Below are 20,887 nucleotides of genomic sequence, written 5' to 3'. Positions count from 1 at the left end.
TGCAGTCACGAAAGCTTTACATCAAAATCTTAACACCGGTTTCATTGCCGGAAAGGGAAAACCTATTCTCATTTGTCACACTTTCATACTGGCAAAAAAAGGTCTCTTCTTATAGGAAAGTTATGAGTTTAAATCCTGGTTGGCGGGTTGACTCATCCCATCATCTCTCTGGGGGTTCCTAAAGTGAGTACTACTTTGTCAGGAGGCCAAGACCGGTTGTCCGATGGATAGAGTTCCCACGACTTTGCTCAGTGCTCGATACAGGAGACGAGTGCTGTGCCATAATTATTATTTGAGCAGGGAATCCCTGACCGTTATTGCGTCTTGTTGGTGGCCCTGAACACGTTGTGGAAATTCCACATTCGTATGGCAGTAGCCTGTGTCTCATAGTAGGGAAACAGGATTCTGGCTAGCAAGCCAGATATATTCTGGAATACAAAATTCGGTTGTAAAAGAACGCATTTAAAATGTATCCTTTGAAAGTTTTATTGTGATCCTGTAGGAATTGTGATGCAACTCACTACATGTAGCAGTTTCATTGAATAAATAACATCCTAGAGTTTTAGGCTGAAGTGGGGAATGTTACTGCTTGCACGACAAATCCAAAAGTAGCTCCATACTTGTTTGAAATACACCACAATGGGATTATTTATCCCAATGGTTCTCTGTGACAAAAAAACGAAAATAACTGAAAATTTTATTTGTGCCCAGTGAACATTCAGATGATGTTCCATGAGCCTTGAGCTGATGTGCTTATGACTTGCTGTGAACCATGGATTTTCTGTCCTGGCACCCGCACACCCGGCGAATCTGCTGTCAGCCTTGCTGACGCAGCATCCAGTAAATCTGCTCGCACAATCGAAATCTGCAGTGAGGCACTTGCTCAGTGTTTGGCCGATGCCGAGCTTTTTGTTCGTGCTGTAATGTCTTCAAGGTCTTTTATCCAGCCTGTGTGTATTTCCAACAAATGCTCGAGGCTGTTTTTGGAAAGCGTAATGGAGACAATGTGTGTACGGCGTATTTATGTCCATACATATAATTGTATTCTTAGAACTGTCCTCACCAATTACGAAGCATTCATCGTGACCGAAAGGCAAGAGTGTCTTAGTGCTCAACTGAGCACTGGGCAATGCGTATCTATTACTGGCACAGCGCCAGTGGTAGACATTCCACATTCCTATGGAGGTGGGGGGTGGCATTATCTCCACAGCACGACCACTGCAGACTTCCTACACAGATGACGTTTGGAGGGTAGTTGGGTAATGAGTTGAGTTTAATACCGATCAGGATTTTTAGGTCTTTCAATGCTGATAGCGACCATGAAAAAAATCCAACAAAATTGACCATTTGTTTAAAGTGCTCACGTTGACTCTAGAATGGATTTCATTGTGACTTTATATTCACACCTACACAATGACAGCAAAATACATATTGTGGACTTTTTGTAAGACCATGGATGTAGAGCAAAATGAAAGAGTTGGAATGCACGATGTACGATGAAGAAACCTAAAAAAAACGATACAGTAAAAATTCATAGGAGCTAACAATATGATGCATCCTATGAAATGAGACGACACTTTTCATGAGATCACTAGCCTGGGGGTTGGGGGTGACTTCAGGCAGGTGGACAGGGCCCTGCTCAACATTTCTGCAATGTGTCTTGATCATGCGTGCAGCTGCTCCTTGAAGTCAAGAATGCACGTACCTTTGGGTGCAGGGTCACGGGCAGATCAAACAATTGTCAGACAAATATGAACCCTATCCGGGCTTTGCGACAAATGGCGGTCATTCGAGGTGCAGAAAGATAGGATCTATACTGAATAGTTTTTTTGGTGAAATTATTTTGTTTAACCCTTTGCATGGAATTCATCTGAAGAAGATTTGGGTTTGTTTACGTGTTGTGGATGTTTTATATGCGCGCTGTGTATACCAATGTGGCTGAGCGCGGGCGCATCCACCGCCTATTGCAGAGGGTTGCCATTTGAGCTTTGAGGCCACCGTGGTTAATACTGCGGGTGTAATTAACCGCAAATATGCATCGTCTGCTTCTCAGTGGCAGTGGACTGTAAAGATCCTGTGACGTCAATATTAAAAAGAGGGTAGGCCGTTTTTTCTGACATTATGCAGAAAAATTACCAAATTTGAACAGTTTCTCACAAATGACTTAATTTGTTGTGGGAACCCCCCCCCCCCCCACCCACCCACAAAGCAATGTCGTCCCCTTAGATGTCAAAAAATTAACATTTAGTACTCTGACTTTTTAAGCAATGACCTTTCTTTAGAGTATTAGGGGATGAATGGGTGGCGACTATATTTTGTCTTGTATTCATACATTGGCACGTATAAATAATATCTTTGTAATCATGACAATCTTTTTTGGGTGATGGAAGGTCATGTCATGAATTTTGGCATAACACTATCATGTGTCCTCACCCAAATGATTATCTTGTTTAAATACATCGCATGGGTATAGAATGGACCCTATTCTTGTGAAGGGATACTCAACTCATCATTTAGTTCGTCAATAAATGTACTGTTTTGTGGTAGACAGTATTCTGTCATAGGAATGTGGAATTTCAGCCACTGGTTCAGGACTCTCAGTTCAGCAGGGAGACATCTCGTCATTGATGTCTAAGTGATTTTCATTGACAAGATGTATCATGGGAATGGGTTTTGTTCTTTTTTGTTGTAGGTGTCCTGCTGACAAAATCATGAAACAGTTTATCCATTAATTTTACTCTGCTAACATTTATATTCAGCCAGAATCTGCAGACCTGTGGAGATTATATTGGACAAATTGCCAAAATATCTGAAAGGAATGAACTGTGTTCATTATTTTATAAAGAATGCTAACTAGTTAGCAAAAGGTTTATTTTTTGCTGTTAAAGTTTTGTAATTCTTGTGACCGGAATACTGACGCAAGTCACAGACATTACACTTTTCACACCAAATTCCTTGCGTTGCCTTATTTCGCATTGCTTAAGAAGAAAGTAAGTCCATTTGATGTAAAAAAAAAATCACTTACTCTCCTTTAGAATTCTCAGCCCCTTTAAGCATTTGTGGAATGTCTTGCAAAAGAGGCTTCTCTGAAGTTGCGTGACACAGGGAGGCCATCCAGATTGTATGCGTGGGTTCAGGCCTTGCTACAAGGTGAATCTCATACCCCCCCACCACCACCACCCACTTCGCACACACATGCTGTGTTTCAGTTGTTCTGTTCGTAAAACCACAGCCCTTGCACTGTTGTGATCAGGATGGTCAGGGCTCTTGAGTGGACGACCACACAAACATTATCAGTGGCTCGCTCTCCAACGTGTGTTTATTCGGGTTGTACCACATGTCGTTGAGCACGATGTCTGACGTTTCGCTCCCAGGTGACGAGGGCTTCTCCAGGAGCTGTTTCTTGCTACAAAACCGGAAAAAAACTCGACGGAGAGCTACACAGCACAACCGTGAAAACCCCCGCGCTAATGTTAAGTTGTCAGTTCAAAGTCAAGGGCAACATTGAACAAAGCTCGTTAATATGATTAAGCAACTCAAATTGAGTTCACGCAAAACATTATCTTGCTTGTGACAGTCAGACAACCCTTATAGGGAATGAATTACATTCTCAGCTGTCACTTGGACATTTATATTGTCATTATTTAACAGGATTTGGAAGCAAGATATAAGAGAGCCTAACTTTTGCAAGTCATATTCCTCCAAGCTTTGGTCTAATCAGTTGAGCGATGGTTTAGTAAAGCGTATGGCCCAAAATTGTTTAAAATAGAAGTCGAATTGCTGAGCCATCATAATGCTATTTCACAATGGAAACGGGAGAGATCTGATGGAACGAATGATGGCAAACATTAAAAGCGCCAACGTTTTTGTCTAGCCAGGTTTATATTGTAAACCGTATGATTGATAATTTTCATTAAATATCACAAAGGAGGATGATTTTCAAATTATTTTATGAACCGTATGATATTGCATTTAAATAATGTCTCTATAGTATTTTGACAATGCGGTATACAAGGCATGAGCAAAGCAAGAATGTTAACAAAATCAACACTTGTAAATATGAGCATCAATCCACGATTAAAAAGTGCGCTTTTTGTAACTCGAGAAAGGTATTCTCACATAAATACATTCCATGAAGCACATTACTGAAAAATGTTAATCAAAACATGTTTAAGCATATCCATCTTACGACTATGATCAAAACCATACATTCCCCCCCCCCCCCCCCCACACACACACACACATTTTTGTACCAGTGCTACCTACTGCTTTTATTCAACAGGAAGCTTTTGAAACGGGAAGTGACATCTCAGTCATGCAGCCGGGCCAAGGGCGAGCGAAATAAAATTAAAAAAGCGCGGCCCTCCGCTTTTGGTTCTTGGACAGCCAAGTCAAGCCACCAGTACCCAGGGGGACGGTCTCCCACAGGCCTCCCCCGCGTGGCTTCACTTCGTTCGACTGCAACCACTTCGTCGCGTCCAGGGGCCTTTCCCACCCGGCGTGGATGCCGCCGAGGCTCAGCCAGCATTAAATAAACTATCAGGCCGAGGCTGTCAACCCGCATTCGCGTCGTCCGTGCCCTGGTGTGCGTTTCTGATGGCTCTCAAACCTGTAAATTCTCCAAGTGTCGTATTCGTTTTCACGTTTTCACATTCTGATGTTTTACAGCGCATTTTGTAAAGAGGAAGAAAAGTACAACTGCACTATATTAGGTCGTATTTATTCAGAAAAGCCGAACTGAGTCGCGGTTTCCATTTTAAGGAAGATCCTGCATGTGGATATTTGGCTATTTCCTGCACGAATGTGGAAGACTACCAGAGCACCCAGAGAAAACCCCACACATACGAGGCAATACAATTTGAAATCGGCAATGCAAGTGGCTGGCCACAAGCATTACCACCTCTCCTGGTTTTCCAAAGATCATCCTCTTTTTGAGGAAGTTGTGCTGGCAAATCTATGAAGTGTTCTGAAGACAATTAAAGTGTTGTGATTTGTCAGTTGTGTAATAACGTCAAAGATAATGACATTTACATGTAGTTCTTCCCTCTTCTGCTTTGCGCCATATTATTCTCCCCATAATATGTCCTGGGTTTTTTTTGTCCCTTATAAAAATGACAATCCTACCAGCCACTCATTTCCTGTATTTCCATCTCCTAACCACCTCACAACTCACAGCACGTTGGGAGTTTCGTGCGTGTTGAGGATAATGCACGACCCACCATCGCCACTTCAATAACATTGCATTCCAGGTGTGCATCGCAACGAACAATTAACCAAAGTGAAGATTTATTTTGACTAAATTCAGTTTCAGAATTAGAGATGACGATGATGGTGGCACATGCAAGCGGTACCCAACCTTTCTCTGGACCTACAAGAGCACTGTCGACCCTCAACAATTTTTGCAGACGACCACGCAGTAAGAAATATGGCATTTTGTAAACAAAAAAAACATACTCTTTGGTTCTTTCGATAAAGTCACGTAGGTAGAAATAAAATCAATCACGACGTTTCGATCGCAACGCAAGCGACCGTCATCAGGCGGAACCGATACATTATTTTATTTTCTACCTACGTGACTTCCCCGAAAGAACCAAAGAGTATGGATTCCTGCAGTCACGAAAGCTTCAAATAAAAAAAACTCCTCTTATCTGCAACGGTTCCACCGATCATTCTCCTCCAGCCTTGTCGACGACCAGCCCTTCCCCATAATCCAGAATGCTATACTGTGGTGAGATACTTGCGTGAGGTAATACCATTGAAGTGTGGAAGATAGACTTCTGACCCATCTGACCACTCATATCTCCGATATCCAGAAATACCAAAAAAAGCTATTGGCCAAACATTCCCGAGCAGAACTCTCCAGAAGATGACTCTCAAGACTTGGTCAAACATTGCTGGGGAAGCAAAGGACATATTTTCTGTGTTCAACTTACAGTGCTTCCGATACACACGAACAAAAACTCAGCTCCTCCCACTCATGAGGTTTGCATAACATTAATTGACAAAAGTCCAAGATAAGGGAGCTACATGGAATGCTTGTTGTTCTTCCAACAGCTGTGGCTCATATGCGCAAAATGCAACACATTTATACAATGTAGAGATTGTTCTTTCATTTAGTCATACTTTATATGTTTCGCTTTTCCTAAGTGTGGCCTCTATCACATTAACTTATGTACGCATTAAATGTACAGCCCTTTGTCAATCCACTGCTGGGTGAAGGCCTTCCCATGCTCTGTCATGAGAGTTGTGTGACTATACTTCACCACACTGATCAGGGCGTGTTGGTGGACAAGTCCCAGTGCCAGTTCAAATTCAGTCACCACTAATGTCAGTCGTGGCCGGGAATTAAACTCAAGTGGCCAGGGCTCAGAGGTGTTGCAAACTACTACACCGCCACAAAAAATGCCCATTCCTAAATCATTAGGAGGTATTTAAAATTGCTTAACACTTAGTCTCGGAAGGTAATGTGCATTTAAAAACATTCTATGCATTCCAATATTATCCATTATAATCTTAGAAAAACTTAATTTGAATGGCTCAAGTCAAAAACATTAGAAACTGCGCGCTAGTTTCATACACTGTCCATGAACTGCATTTTGTCGTCGAGTATTGATTTAATTTGTTTTTCTTCATTTGAATGATGATGGGGCCTTCTGCTAATGCATTATGCGAGTGACAGCTCTTGATTGAGCATGTTTCTTTAGACCTTTGCTGTGATGTAATTATATAATTATCTGGCAATGTGTTCCAGTTGGTTCATGAAACACATAAGAGGCAGAGGATCTCCAACACTTTTTACAGAGGTCAAAAGGTTAAGACGAGTTACCGATTGACTCCCATGAAGCAAATCATACTCAAATAGTATTTGATACAGAGTTGTGTGGAATAATTGTATTGCACGACTCTAGCAATGTGCGTTATATGCAGTACTTTAAGAATGCCATACCACCTATGATTGTAATGGTCAGTGTAGCTGGCCATTAAAAAATATTGTAACACTAAACAATTCTAAGGAGCGTCATCTATCGAGCTCCCACAAATTCACAACTGCCGTCAAAAGCAGCACATTAATCAATGTGTGCATCTGTTACCATTTGTTTTGCGGCCCACTGAAGTCTGTTCGCTGTTTTTTTTTTACAAAAAGCATTTACATAAGTCTACTAAATTACCAAAAATTTAGGGAATTTCAGCTCAAATGAGATATTGTGTGTCCAGCATTGGTAAAGCAATAAATCATCTTACATGTGTGTACCACTCTTCACAGCTCCAGGGAATGTTTTGTGCAATAGAATATTTTTTAAGTACACCACGGATTTTCAAACGCTAATTTCAGACATCAATCTCACTCATCATCTTTGCTGTCAGGCTGTGGTAGAGCCATTTGCTAACCCACGGGGTCATTGCCCATGCAGCGAAGGACACAAAGCCCATCCTTACGTATTCCCCTTGAAAGTAATCAGATGCTGCTACGACGTCTTCATCCTGGGCGTCTACGCCTGCAAGCCGTGTCACCTTGCAGCCTCCCCGTGGTCAGACATCAAAGCCAAGTAAGGTTATGTTTGGTCAGTTTATTTGAGTTGAAGTGACATATAAAGGTGAACGCATAACATTGTGTTTGGGTGACTTGCAGAAGAAGTAATTATTTTTAAAGATATTTTCACGTATTATTATGCTTGTTAAACCAGTAAAGCCTCACGGAGTCTCACGGCTGTTGTTTAGCAGGGTCCTGCCAAGTTTTAACGGTAGCGGGTAAAGTTGCTATGTGCAATCCCCATTGGGGTAATTTGCAGGTAATTTTTGAGCATTGGCATGTTTGGCTAATACCAGTGGCATTGCGTGTTTTTGTTTGCCATGGGTGGAAACCAGAGAACCAAGAGGAAATCCATGCAGGACACCAGGACAGCATATAAACAACCACACAAGAAGGAACCTGAGTTTGGAATCTAACCTCGGATCCTCTTGCTGTCAGGCGCACGTGTTACTGTTGGGCCACCCTGCCACCGAAATGTTTGAGTCAATGCAAAAGAAGGCATTATTAAAAAATATATTTTGCCGCTAAATGATAAAGCGGTTTGATTTTAATATAAAGCTGTTCGGTATTTTTTTCTTATTATAACGGTAAATTACCAGAGTTTGGGAATACAATTTTTGTAAAATACTAATCTTCTGTACGTATCTTGTTGCGTCAAACCAACTTAAATGTTCGAAATAAGTAATAACACAAGTTCATCAAAAGGAAGCCATTTATTATATCCTCAACGATCTTCTGGATATGACCGAAAGTGATGCTGCTGTCTCAAAGTCAAATTTTCATTCCTCAAGATATAATCAAACACACTTTACATAAACATGACATGTTGCGTGTCAGCACGTCAACAGATTACACAGCAGTTGAACATGGGAATTTTGACACGAGAGCTACACCCTTTGCCTAAAAGACACCGACACATGCCTTCCGTGTTTGGTACAAAAAAAAAACATTCAACCTCAAATAGATGAGTGATGAAAGGATGTTATCTAAAGAGCTTTGGGCGCACTTTGCCTTTGAAATACACTTATGCGAACCCTGGAAACGAAGGCCTAAAGAGTTTTCTGGCTCAGAGCCCAAAACACATTTCTCTGAATATTACCCAACGGGTCTCTGCAAAAATAGGCCACAGGTCTCCACAAAATCCGACAGCCGCATTTGCACGTCCTTTGCTCAATTTCCATTCGCAAGCAAGCGGTCGCTTTTCTATCGCAGGCAAGCCTTTATCGGCTTTATCGGCTTGCCTTCCCCCTTGGCGACGGCCGCCTGCGGGATGTAGCCGTCTGCCCTCTTGAGCTTTCAGGGCAGACGTGATGTTGAGTGGGCCCCCCACCACCCCCACGCTGAGCCGTGTCCCGCTCCTCGAACTGTGTCCCCTTGGCTGCCTCCTCGGGAGCGCGACGAATCCCCTTTTCTGCCAGCAAGCTTCACTGCTCGGCCTTTTTTGTTGTTGTTTTGTTTTAACATTTAGCACACTCGTTTCGGAAAGGGTGCGTAAGCGTTCTTGATCAACCCTTAAACGTGTTTTCATATCGCTTTTGAACACATCGCATAGCAGACTGTGTGCGCGCGCGTGCGTGCACGTCACATTTCACGTGGCCTCAACGTGCACCTAGCCTGGCACAAGCGCCGTGGTGACGTCACCGCCACTTAGTGGCGAATGACGGTTGTTGTTGTTGTGTGCACGCGCATCCGTGTGTGGGGAGCGGTGGCGCAGCGGTTAGCGCGCTACACTACGAACTCGGCCACCCGGGTTCGATTCCCGCTCACGTGCCAACACCGGTGACAATTATCTGAACCGGTCCTGGGCCTCCCCTAGGTCGACTCAGCCTCAAATTAGTGCCCGGTGCGGTGTGTAGTAAGCATTGCCACTGGAGGAGACAATGGCGGCCGGGCGTGGTGCTGGCCACCCACCCCCTCGTGTACCGTTCTGACCTTCATAGGTGCTCGCTAACAGCACTTGCCCCTACAGTCTGTTAAGGCTACACGGGGGGATCTTTGTCTCTGCACGCGCGTCCGTGTGTGTTTCTTGAAAGGAAATGTGTTTTGTTCAGCTGTGTGAGATTGCTGGCAGTCATTATAGACATCGACAGCTCTTCCAGGACAAATTGGCAGGCACATTGAACCAATGAACATTTATATGGAGCGCTTTGTTTGGGTCTGCAACATATTCTGCACATTCTAACCAACACACCGCATGCCCAGGCCAATGCAAGCAGATGTTATTGGATGCGACGTAAGGTTTGCTCCTAAGCAATGGGAAGCATTCAATGGTATATCTGTCCCAACAGTCCCATAACATCAGTCAGGCCGTATGTACTGAGACAATTATGCATTTAAAAGAAGGAAAGAACACACAACTATCCAAGCACTTAAGATTGTGTTTTATAAACTCAGGGCTTCACATCTGTGCAAGTGCTCATAATGGCCTGGCCCATAAGGGTCCGGCCCAAACGTATGTGTGTTGAACTCATTTCGCACCATACGTAGTCGACCGTGCCAATTGGAGGTGCGGGGGAAGGACAACAAACTAAACACAAAAAGCAGCTGTAAATAAATTGTGTTTAAATCTAGATTTAAAAGTGCACGGCTCCAGCGAATTCCTAATATTGGAAGGAAGAGCGTTCCAGACAGCCGCAGGAGCGCATCTGAAAGCCTACGTGATCCAGTGACCATCTTTGTGTTCTATGGTTAGCCTAAGGCCGCTGCGAGGATGACTAGAGTTTACATGATGGTTTCTCTTCCTTGACGAGATCAGCGAGGTATTGTGGTTCAATTGTGTCATATCCGTGCTTTCTAAAGTAGATGTGCTTTAATGTAGAGTAGTTACAAGGGGGTGGTGAAAATGATTTTCCTCTGGCTCAGAACCACAGATTGTATGGCAGTGAAACTTGGTACGCGCGTGGTATGAATGTATGCTGAACTTCTGTTACACCATACATAGCCAACCATGCTAATCGGAGGAGGCATAGTATTTATGAAGTATTCTTGCCGAGTTAAAAGTGTGATTATATTCATTACAAGGCCAGGCAACATTCATTAATGGGTTGCAGCCTACTTTCAGACTTGGATTATATTCCCATAAGGGAAAGGATGAAACCCACCTGACTTCTGGCAAAAAATGTCTGACATTGGTTAGAAACTGCATAAAAGAGGACTTGCATCTTTACCATGTTTCGCTGGCACATGACCATTCCTTCATGGTCTTGATAAAAAATGTTTGAACGCCCCCCCCCCCCCCCCTACTCATTCACTTGCACGTTTGGCACACACACAACAGACATGGATGCAATGCATTAACTTAGGGGCAGTGACTATTATATGGTCAGGACGCAGCTCAGTTGGTAAAGCATTAGGGGATTCCAAGTCGTGTGACCATACATTAAAATCCCAGCCAGGTAAAGGTCACCTCAGATCCTCATCTCTCCGGCGTCGTGATAAAAATGAGCAGCACCCCGATGAAGCTGCACACCCGCGTGTGGGAAGTAGGTCGTGGCTGTCCTGTGAACAGGCTGGTCCCTTCCACAGGAAGGTGGAATTCCCACCGCTGGGTCAGGACCGCTAATGAAGACGAGCACTGTAAGGATACATTTTGAGGGCAATGATACTTTGACTTGGCCTCAATAATGACTGTTTACCAAGGTTGTTGTGGTTGTTGTTATACAGCTCTATTTCCATTGCGTGAAGAGACGACTCCCGTATCCCTTGTACTGGGTATAATATATTAGTTAACTTTTAAAGGGTGCAAACAAATCCACAATGGAGGTGTTTGGGTTAGATCGCGTAAATGTAAATGTGTCGTTAAACCCGCCACCACCGGACACAGCCAATTAGAAAGGTTTGTCACGTAAATAAAATGTCAGTTCGTTACTAGTGCAGCACACCGTTGTGTTGGAGAGTAAACCCACAATAATTACAATTCAATCAAGTACGACGTATCGCCAGTCATTACAACCAGCATCATAAGGCGACGGCCAGAGTCGTTGAGGAATCCTCCTGCTTCGGCCTTAAATAGTGATATAAATGTGATGTCGTCACTTGTGAGCCAATCAGGTGTGAAAGCCTACGCGAAGGCCTGCGTGTTAAACCAACAAAAAATATTCATATTAATCAAATACCAGTAATGACGGTGTACAGCTCACCTGCTGGATGAAGGTCCCCCTACTATCTGTGGGTCGCGAGGGTTGATTGACCATACTTCACCAAGCTGGTGCGTGTTATTAGGGGACAGGGGGAAGTGACGAGGGGGTGCCCAGGACCGGATCGGACGCCACTCGTCACTGACATCAGCCTTTGCTGGGAATGAGTCTCACTGTGGCTGGGTCCACAGCGAACAACTATTCCCACCGCTCCTCCCTGTAAAACATATATACATTAACTGCTATTCAATAGCGTGTACAAAGACAAAGATCCCCCGTATAGCCTTAACAGACTGTATGGGAAGGTGCTGTTAGCGAGCACCTATAAAGGCCGGCACGGCACACGAGGGGGTGGGTAACCAACACCACGTCCGGCCGCCTTTGTCTCCCCAGTGGCGATGCTTTACACATCCCACCAGGTACTCATTTGAGGCTGAGTCGACCTAGGGGAGGCCCAGGGCATGTTCAGATAATCGTCACTGGGTGTTGGCCACGAGCGTGAATCGAACCCGGGTCGTCCAGGTTCGTAAGGCAGCGCAATAGCGTGTACCAATAATACACACGCACGCACACACACACGTATTCATAGAGGCTTTCACATTAGAACAATGCTACAGTGAGAGGCTCTGCTTCTTCACACCCCCACCCCACCCCGTCTAAGCACACAGAAGACGTTGCCTTCCCTCGGTGCGTGCGTCAGTCGCAGATTTTGCCTCGTTGCTTTCGACGCTTCTGCGCAAACCGCTCCCGTCGTCGTTTTATGGGGTTGTTGGGGGGGTTTTTTATTTCCTTGAAATTTCGTTCGTCCCTCGCGACGACGGCGATCGCACACAGCGAGAACGTTTTGCGCAGGGGATAACCCTCGGGGATTGCGTGCCACAGCGATCTGGAGCCGAAAGAACGAAAGGCGTGCAACGCGACGCAGTGAAACGCCTCGTTCTCCACGGTCAATTCCGTTTCCAATATGAGGAGTTAATCAAATGCAGGATGCGTTTTGTTCACTGACGCTCGCGGGATGCGCGGTCAACATGCCAGCGTTTGCTTTTAGCGATCGTTCCTTTCCTTGACTATTATCGCCACGTTTCTTTTTTTACATGAAGATACATGTACGTCATGGGACCTCCTTTGCCAGTACCAAAATATGAGAATGAGTTTTTCCCCTTTCATCTGGAAACAAAAAAGATGTTTGAGACGAGGCTCAAAAGAAAGCTGTCTCTGGTGTGGCCCAATCAGTTCCAAAGACAATGCATATATTATCAGAGTGTGTTTTTGTTTGCATTTTGACCACAAGCATTGTGGTTAATTACTCTTTGGTTCTTTCGGTTAAAGTCACGTAGAAAGAAAATAAATGAAATAATAGAATACGACGTTTCGAGTATTGTGGTTAACGCAGATATGATTCCTTGTAAAAGGTTTCAGTTTGGAGTTTTAACAACTTAGCACTTGTTTTGTTGCCAGATAAAAGGGGGAAAACTTATTCTCATGCATGTACGTGTCCCGTCGTATACCGCGGTGCCGTTTTTTTCCCCCCATTATTCTTCCTCTAAACACCTGTAAACATTGCTCATAGGCCCACATCCCATCGACGTTCCAATCCTGCGCACAGCAACATTGGCGCACGCCGACAGGAGACCCCTAAATAATGGCATTTCTTTATTCGTATTATTATTTGAACGTAATGAGGTCGCGTCCTCCCAAAACACACAGCGGAGGTCAAGGCGGGTAGAGCGAGCGTCAGACCAGCTTGGGCCGGGGTGTGCCCTTCACTTGGCGTTTGTGTAGCTGCCCCATTAGTGGATTTCCTTAAGAAAATCGGCAACAGAACGCGCTCTATCTCCATTAAAATAAGAACGCCCGGTCCTTAAGCACCGCTGATAAATGTGAAAATCATAAGAGGTGAACGGCACGCACATTTTACATGGAGGGTGGTGAAATAATAGACTGGGGGTGGGTGGGTGGGGGGAGGGGGGATTGGAGTGGGGAGGGAGGGCTCCTTGCTTTGGGCCCCACACTTTTGCACGAGAGAACGAGGAGGAGACCCCTTGCCATGGCAGTGGCAACGTCCCACTGCTCCGCTGAGTGAATCATCGCTGGCGGATGTGGGCGCCCGTCAAAAAAACTCAAGCGCCAGTTTCACAAAAGAGACGGCGGGCCCCGCGCTCCGATGTCTCGTCGTGTTGCGTGGCATTATTATGCGTGCGAATCACCCTGATTCGCACGCTTAACCGTGCGCCATTTCAGCCGCTGGGAATGTTCACCCAGTGTTTGTACGCCCGGTTTAAATGCGTGAACTACAGCAATTGGCGTAGCAGTATCGCTGTGACTAGCGGACTCGGGCCACCTGACTTTGATTCCCAGCCCTGGCCACCAGCAGTGGCGAATGGTATTTGAACCCGAACTTGTGCCCCTCTTCATACAAAAACAAGCACTCACCAACGTGGTTTGACGTATGGTCAAATCCGCACGATTCACACGGCATGGAGAGGCCTTCATCCAGCAGTGGATTGAGAAAAGGCTGTAAATCACGGATTACTTTAATATTGCGTGCAGTCCTATTTATTATTGATTGGGATTCAGATTCATACTCTTTATTTATGACTGGAGGAGAAATCCGGTGAGCTATGAAGCTTTTTTTTTGTTTACAGATGTCCTGTAGGAGCGGGTCAGCATTTCGCAACAGCAAACAATACGACAAGAATCCCCAAAAAGAAGAACGAACGATAGGAGTGCGCAATGCATAAAAGGTGAGCAAGTCACGAAATAAAACACAGTATATCAGTACAAATTGCGTAAGGTGTTAGGGCTATTGGGGTTGCCGGAGGTCTGATATAGTTCGGGGCTCCAACTGGGCTCCCAGAAATGTTTCATTATCAAACAGAAACATTTCAGCGAATGTTTCTGCGGTACAACAAGTGGCCGTGCCTGTGACCAGCTCACCCTGAATGCAACGCAATATCGTCGCTTCTCGGATGCTGCGGAGGGTCGGAGCATGGAGTGGGTGGACCACCGGGACTTACCGAGCGTTGGAAGGCATTGTGGCCATGAAGCCAGGAAGTGGCAGTCCAAAAATGGGTGCAGTCCATCGATGTGTTTCAGAATCAGAAGATTATTACCCAAATAAAACCCATTGAGCTGCGAAGCTTCTTGTTCATGGGCGACTCAGCCGGCAGACAACATCAGCCGCAGCGAAGCATTTCATTAAAGTGAGTCCACTCCTTTGAATGAGGCTGTTTGTGAATGTAATTAATCTAAATGGAATCTCTTGATTGTTACCCCCTTGTGTGTATGTGGTTTCTTCGGGTATTCTAGTTTCCTCCCATGTGACAAACTCGTAAATGGAATCGGTGAAACAACACAACATGCAGGATCCTCCTGAAAATGAGTCCTGAGACTCAATGCGAGGCTTTCCTGGGTAACTACAGTAGTTGTCATCATTATCATGTCCCATATAGTTGAAGAGCATACAGGAAGATCACAAAACAATGCCTGTCGATCTTCTGGTAAGGGAATTGACATGTATAAGCGTTTACTTGACATTAAGCAAGTGGTGGGTCAGTTTCCAAACGGCATTGTGTCACGCAAGAGACCAAAACGTCAACTTAACTGTGTTGAGTTATACATGCTGTCCACGCTGTCTGGAGCAAGTGTTTGCTTGTCAGTAACTCTCTCAATGTCAGGGTTAGCATTTCCACAGGCATGACACGAGATAAGATGCTATCTTGGCAGATCTACTTAACGTGAATAACCCGCGCTGGAAAACTTGAGGTATTATTCGGCTTTAAAATCGTCTACAGTTACTCTTGCCTGCTCAGCCAAATTAAATGCCCTTTGGAAACTCTGACAGATCCATTAGTAGAAGTGTTTATGTGTACATGAAAACACTTGCTGAGATGCCATTTCCAATGTATAAAGAAAGCCATTGAAATGTTGAAACAAGAAACAATCTATTTTTATTGTAATGATATCAGCAGATGATGCATCGTATATTCCTGCATATTATTTATGAACAGCGTTTTAACTGCTCAGCCTTTACATGCTCCCAAATAAAGATGAAGTTTGTGTGTATAGAGAAGTCATCTATTTTGTATATCTCTAAAATTTGTATCATCGTTATTATCAAGGAAACTGTTTATCCATTTTCATAGCAGTCATTGGGTTTGTGTAAACGCTGTGTTATAATCTATTGCATCATTTTTGGTATTTTTCCCAGCTTTATTTTTCTGGCAAAAAAAACCAGTGATACTTTTAACATTGCCAGCTATGATGAAAAACAAAGTTATTTGTTAAAGAATTGATATACTTTTTTTCAAATTGCATGATCTTAGCCTTTCAAGTTGATGACATCACTTATTTCCACGATTATAGTTTTGACCGTGGAATGTATGTACCAGCCCGGTAATCAGAGAGTCTTATTTTGCATCAGAATCAGAATATGTATTTCTCCTGGAGGAGTCAGATGAGCTATAAAGTTATTTTTCACAGATGTCCAGTAGACTCGTATTCACAATGAGCATTACATGTGCATTATGGTGTCGGCTTTAAGCCTTTCTTTTTAATTGGAATCCTGGATCCTGACGCAAAAGACGCACTCAAAGCTGCAAGCAACAGAAGTGGACTTCCTGCGCGGAATGACAGGGCTCCCTCTCTCTCTCCAGGATCGGGTGAGAAGCACGGCTATCCGCCAAAGACTCCACGTCCAGTCGGCACTATTGAACGTGGAGCAAAGCCAGCTACGGCGGATGGGGTCATCTGCTAAGGATGCAGAAAGAAAGACTCCCCCCCCCCCCACCCAATGGGAGACGTTCAAAGAACGTCCTCCAGGCAAAGGCCCCGAGGCCGCCCGCGATCGCGCTCGAATGACCGGGGTGATGCGCCTGCCCCAGAAGAGACCGGCGATCTGGGAGTCACAGTTGATGCCGCTGGCAGAGGACAGGGTAGGATGGAAGGCCTTGGCGGAGTCGGTGCCCCCACGGCCCAATTCAGTTCGGAAAAGCGGGGCGATATTGGTTGATTGATTTTTATTTGGGGGAAAAAAATAAGGTTCTTCATTGGGGCCTCTTTATCTAAGAAACACAACCTCCCTATTTCTCCTATCTGATTTATTATTTTAAACACTAAGGTGGAATGTCACGCGACTAATGGGTATATTATCAATGAAAAGCTTTTTTTTTCATTGTCGCATTTTTGATTAATTGAAAGCACTGCGCATTGCCACCGTCCATTTGCCTTTGATGGTGGAGGCACTAAACTCTCTTAAAGATAGCCCATTACCAACAAAACTGCACTCGCGGAAGACTGGTCAAATTTATTAAAGGGTTATCCAAATCTTGAAGACACGAACCAGAGGAAAGAATAAATGACTTTTCAATTATGAAAACACATTTTACTCTGACAGGTTCTTTGCCTCTAATTCAATACATCCAAAACACCAACGTCTATTATAACACGTTACATAACGAATGCACATGCATTATTTTTTACGAATAAGTTTGTAAAGTTTCCATGCTTCAACCAGCTTTGGATGATGCATATCTCCACTGGTGGCACTGCACCTGTGCCAGAAATTCTCACATACTTACGTCAGACACTAGTGCTGTCCATACCTAATATTAGAATAGTATCAATAAAAGTCCCACACTCGTACTTAAGCTGGGATTGCTTTGCAGTTAAACTAGATAACCCGTGAATCATCTGGGACCATGATGTAATTTCCTGTTCTCTCCGTGGGGGGCATCACCCAGAGTTCTGACAGACACCGATTTTTAGTGTCCTGTTATACAAAAAAATGTTCACAGGATCTTACTTTGTGAACGGTTGCATTCATTCAATATTTATCCACATGTGCTCCTAGACCTCCACCTTTAAAAAAAAAACACGGGGGCCTTTATTATATAAAGCAATTTCAGCCAATCATACTTTGCCTATTCAAGCCAATCTAGTTCATTCAGACCCAAACAAGATTTCAATTCACGTTCATGGTTTCCTAAAATAACACACGTGTCACAAAGCAACTTGACCACATGCTTAAGCCGGCGATGGTCACCTCCACATTCGTATATTTCGTGTTATCCAGTTTTCAATCTAATGTAATAATTTAAGGAATTTGTACAGCCTCTGAAGCTTGAAATTGCTCTAATTATGTGTAATGGGAATTTGGTGTATAACAATTGCCTTAAGCTCAAAGAGTCATATATATAAATGAAAAACTCAACATACTCCCAGCTCTGTTTTTTTATTTAAATCATAGTTATTTTCAAGTTGGCTCTAAATTTGAACAGGACAAAAAACACATCACTGAATCATGTTACAGCCCCTCGAGCATAAATCCTTGCCGGTAAACAATGATGAACTGGTGCTTGCTTCTTGTAAGCCAATTTGAAATAAAATTAAAGGAAAAGCTGAGGCGTCCAGAATCCAACGTTAAAAATTGAGCGAAAAACAGTCTGCAGTCCGGAAAGCCCACAAGCTTTCCCAACGATCTCTGCTTCCCTTATTTAAGCCGGCACACGCAGACTACAGCATCACTTCGACATTTTATCACTAAACTCTCTTTTTTTTTTGGCCGACGTAAAAGTTACGGCGTGCGCGAAAGAATGCCCGTTCAACGCTTGCAAGAGCGCGTACACCCAGGGCACCGCCGCTCCAGCTACGAGCTAACAACTCCGTTTACGGCCGTGTTGCAGTACGTGTTGGAGAGTGTGGCAGTGTCGGTTATGGGGGTGAATGATGGAGCTTGAGCCCCCTTTGAGACACTGCTCTCCATGGTTGAAACCCCCTGCTCTGCTTTAAGCGGCGCATCGTTCACAGTCCGACTTGCAACACATTGCATGCTGATGTTTAATAAATGCACCGCGCATTGTTGCATGTTTTCAGCCGTACTGACTTTGGCAATCATGAGTGTAGAAGAAAAAAAAACTGAACATTTTGATCATTCTGAAACCACATTAATCAGAGTTTCCTACAAGCCCTAACTTGTTCATTTAAAAAAAACAGATTTGAGGCTAATGTGCAAAACATGCTACACGTGCACTTTGCATTTTTTCTCGAACTGTTTTGAGTCAAGAATTTCATAACTGCGTGGAAGAAAGTCTTCCAAATATACCTCAAATAACAAAAGCAATCCTCACCGGTCAAGTTGAACTACCAATACAATTAAAATTGAACACACGAATGCAACATTGGATGCATACGTTTCTTAGAAGTGTTTACTCGATTAATGCATTAAATAAAATGGCATTGCAACAAAGATATTTCAAATCGCTTGTCCCAAAATGTGAAGGAGATAAAATATGGCCTCATGTATTTTTTTGCATTCAGCACCTTTGTAAACTTTGACAACTTTCCCAGGCATAGATTCAGAAACAAACAAGTTTGTAAAGTTTTGATTTAAAGCTTTCGTGACTGCAGGGATTCATCTTCTTGATTCTTTCGGTAAAATCAAATAGAATGGAAATAAAATAATAAAAATAAAACAATAAAATAAAATTCTCACGACGTTTCGGCCACAACACAAGTAGTTTGTAAAGGTTCATTTGTAGTTTGGAGGAACTCGTGTTTTGATGTGGATCGTATAGTTTAATTAAAATATTATTTTCACATTTGGGTGAAGCAGCCTTGAAACTCACTTGGATGCAAACCTTCATCGGGTTAGGTAATAAATAATACATATTCTAATGTTTTTCCTCAAGTTTTGGGAGCCCTAAAATTGTATATGCACCAAATTGATATAATTTGGGATGTTCTCTATTAATGTGTATGATATTATCACGTGAATAGAGTGTATATCTTCGACTAACTCCTCTCTGCTATTTATTTTGTTGATCTCTTAATGCAATCTCAGTGTAGCTGTTCTATCTATGTAAATGGTTATAGTTATTTCTACATGTTTTTTTATCTAAAGCTTTTCTTCGTAAGACATTAGATGATGGAATAATTCTCCAATGAATTTAATGTCTTTTTTATACTCTATGAAAGCCAGACATTTGATATTCACTTGACTTTTTTTATAGGATCTGATTGATAGTTTGCGGTCAATCGTGGAAAAAAATGTATAAATTGAGCTTGTTTGTGAAGTTGGTTGGCCTCTAAAATGTATAATTTTCAGTTCAATGTGATCTTCATGAACATCGTGAAAGCAGGCTAATGGCTTAGTCATCAATCCACATGACAGGTATTTCATTTTCGTGTAAACATTTTCTGAAGTCAGAGCGGTATGGATTTAGCACACTTGAAATCCTGCAGATGCAAACTAAAATGCATTATTCTTCTAAGATTTTTTTGAACTGGGTGTGTGTAAGGCGTTACAATTATTCTCAGAAACATTTCAGCGGCCCATAATTGGGTCAAAAACTAAAAGGGACATCTTAAGGCAGCAACATTTAAGGGGAATCGTATACTTTATCTATTTTTTTATCTGATTAAAATTATGGAGCTGGCATAATTGAAAGCCGCTCGATACCAGCTTCCTACGTTCAAAACAAAAGCTAACATTCTTACCCTCTGATTTCAAGAAGACCTACATTTTCTGACTAACAGACAGGGTGACAACGCGGGGAAGAAGGTGGAGTGGCTTAACGAAAGAGGTACGAGCCTCTGGCTTGTCGACGGCAAGCAGCATTTGTGAGATTACAGGAAGTGGAGGGGGGGGCAGAGAAGGGGCAGCGTGGGGGAAGGATTATTGACAACGTGCCTGAAGGATGCAATCGAGATAGGAGGGGGTAAAGGGGAGGGGGGTGATGTGAGGCAGGGATGAGTGGTGGGCAGTTTTGTTATCGATTAAAATAAGTAGTATTTTTAAAAACTTTTTTCAAAACACGTTTTAATGAAATGTACCGTACTAGTAATGGAAGAACTCCACGACTCCAGGAAATGGTCCCGAAGCTTGCCATAACGTACGGGGACCGTGGCCAATTACAGGCAACGTCAGTTGATCGTGGACAATTATACCCAAGTCGAAACATAAAATATAAAAATAATGTTTTAAAAACATATATATTTTTTTATGATAGAATATAGTATTGTCATCAGTATGACATAAGTATACCAAGTTTGCAGTCGATACCACATTGGGAAGTGGGTTAAAATTGAGTTACAAGATTTGATGATACAACAACGACAACAACAACAGACAAAGTTAAATAAAAGCGTGTGAAATATTTTTTTTTAAAAAGGACGAGTTTGAGCGTTGAGCGACTTCTTGGGAGCGGGAGACGTTGAAGAG

This window comes from Petromyzon marinus, chromosome 13 (genome assembly GCF_048934315.1).
Source record: "Petromyzon marinus isolate PM22_M1 ecotype Great Lakes invasive population chromosome 13, UKy_Petmar_22M1.pri1.0, whole genome shotgun sequence".
Lineage (NCBI taxonomy): Eukaryota > Metazoa > Chordata > Hyperoartia > Petromyzontiformes > Petromyzontidae > Petromyzon > Petromyzon marinus.
Note: the sequence above shows the minus strand (reverse complement) of the source record.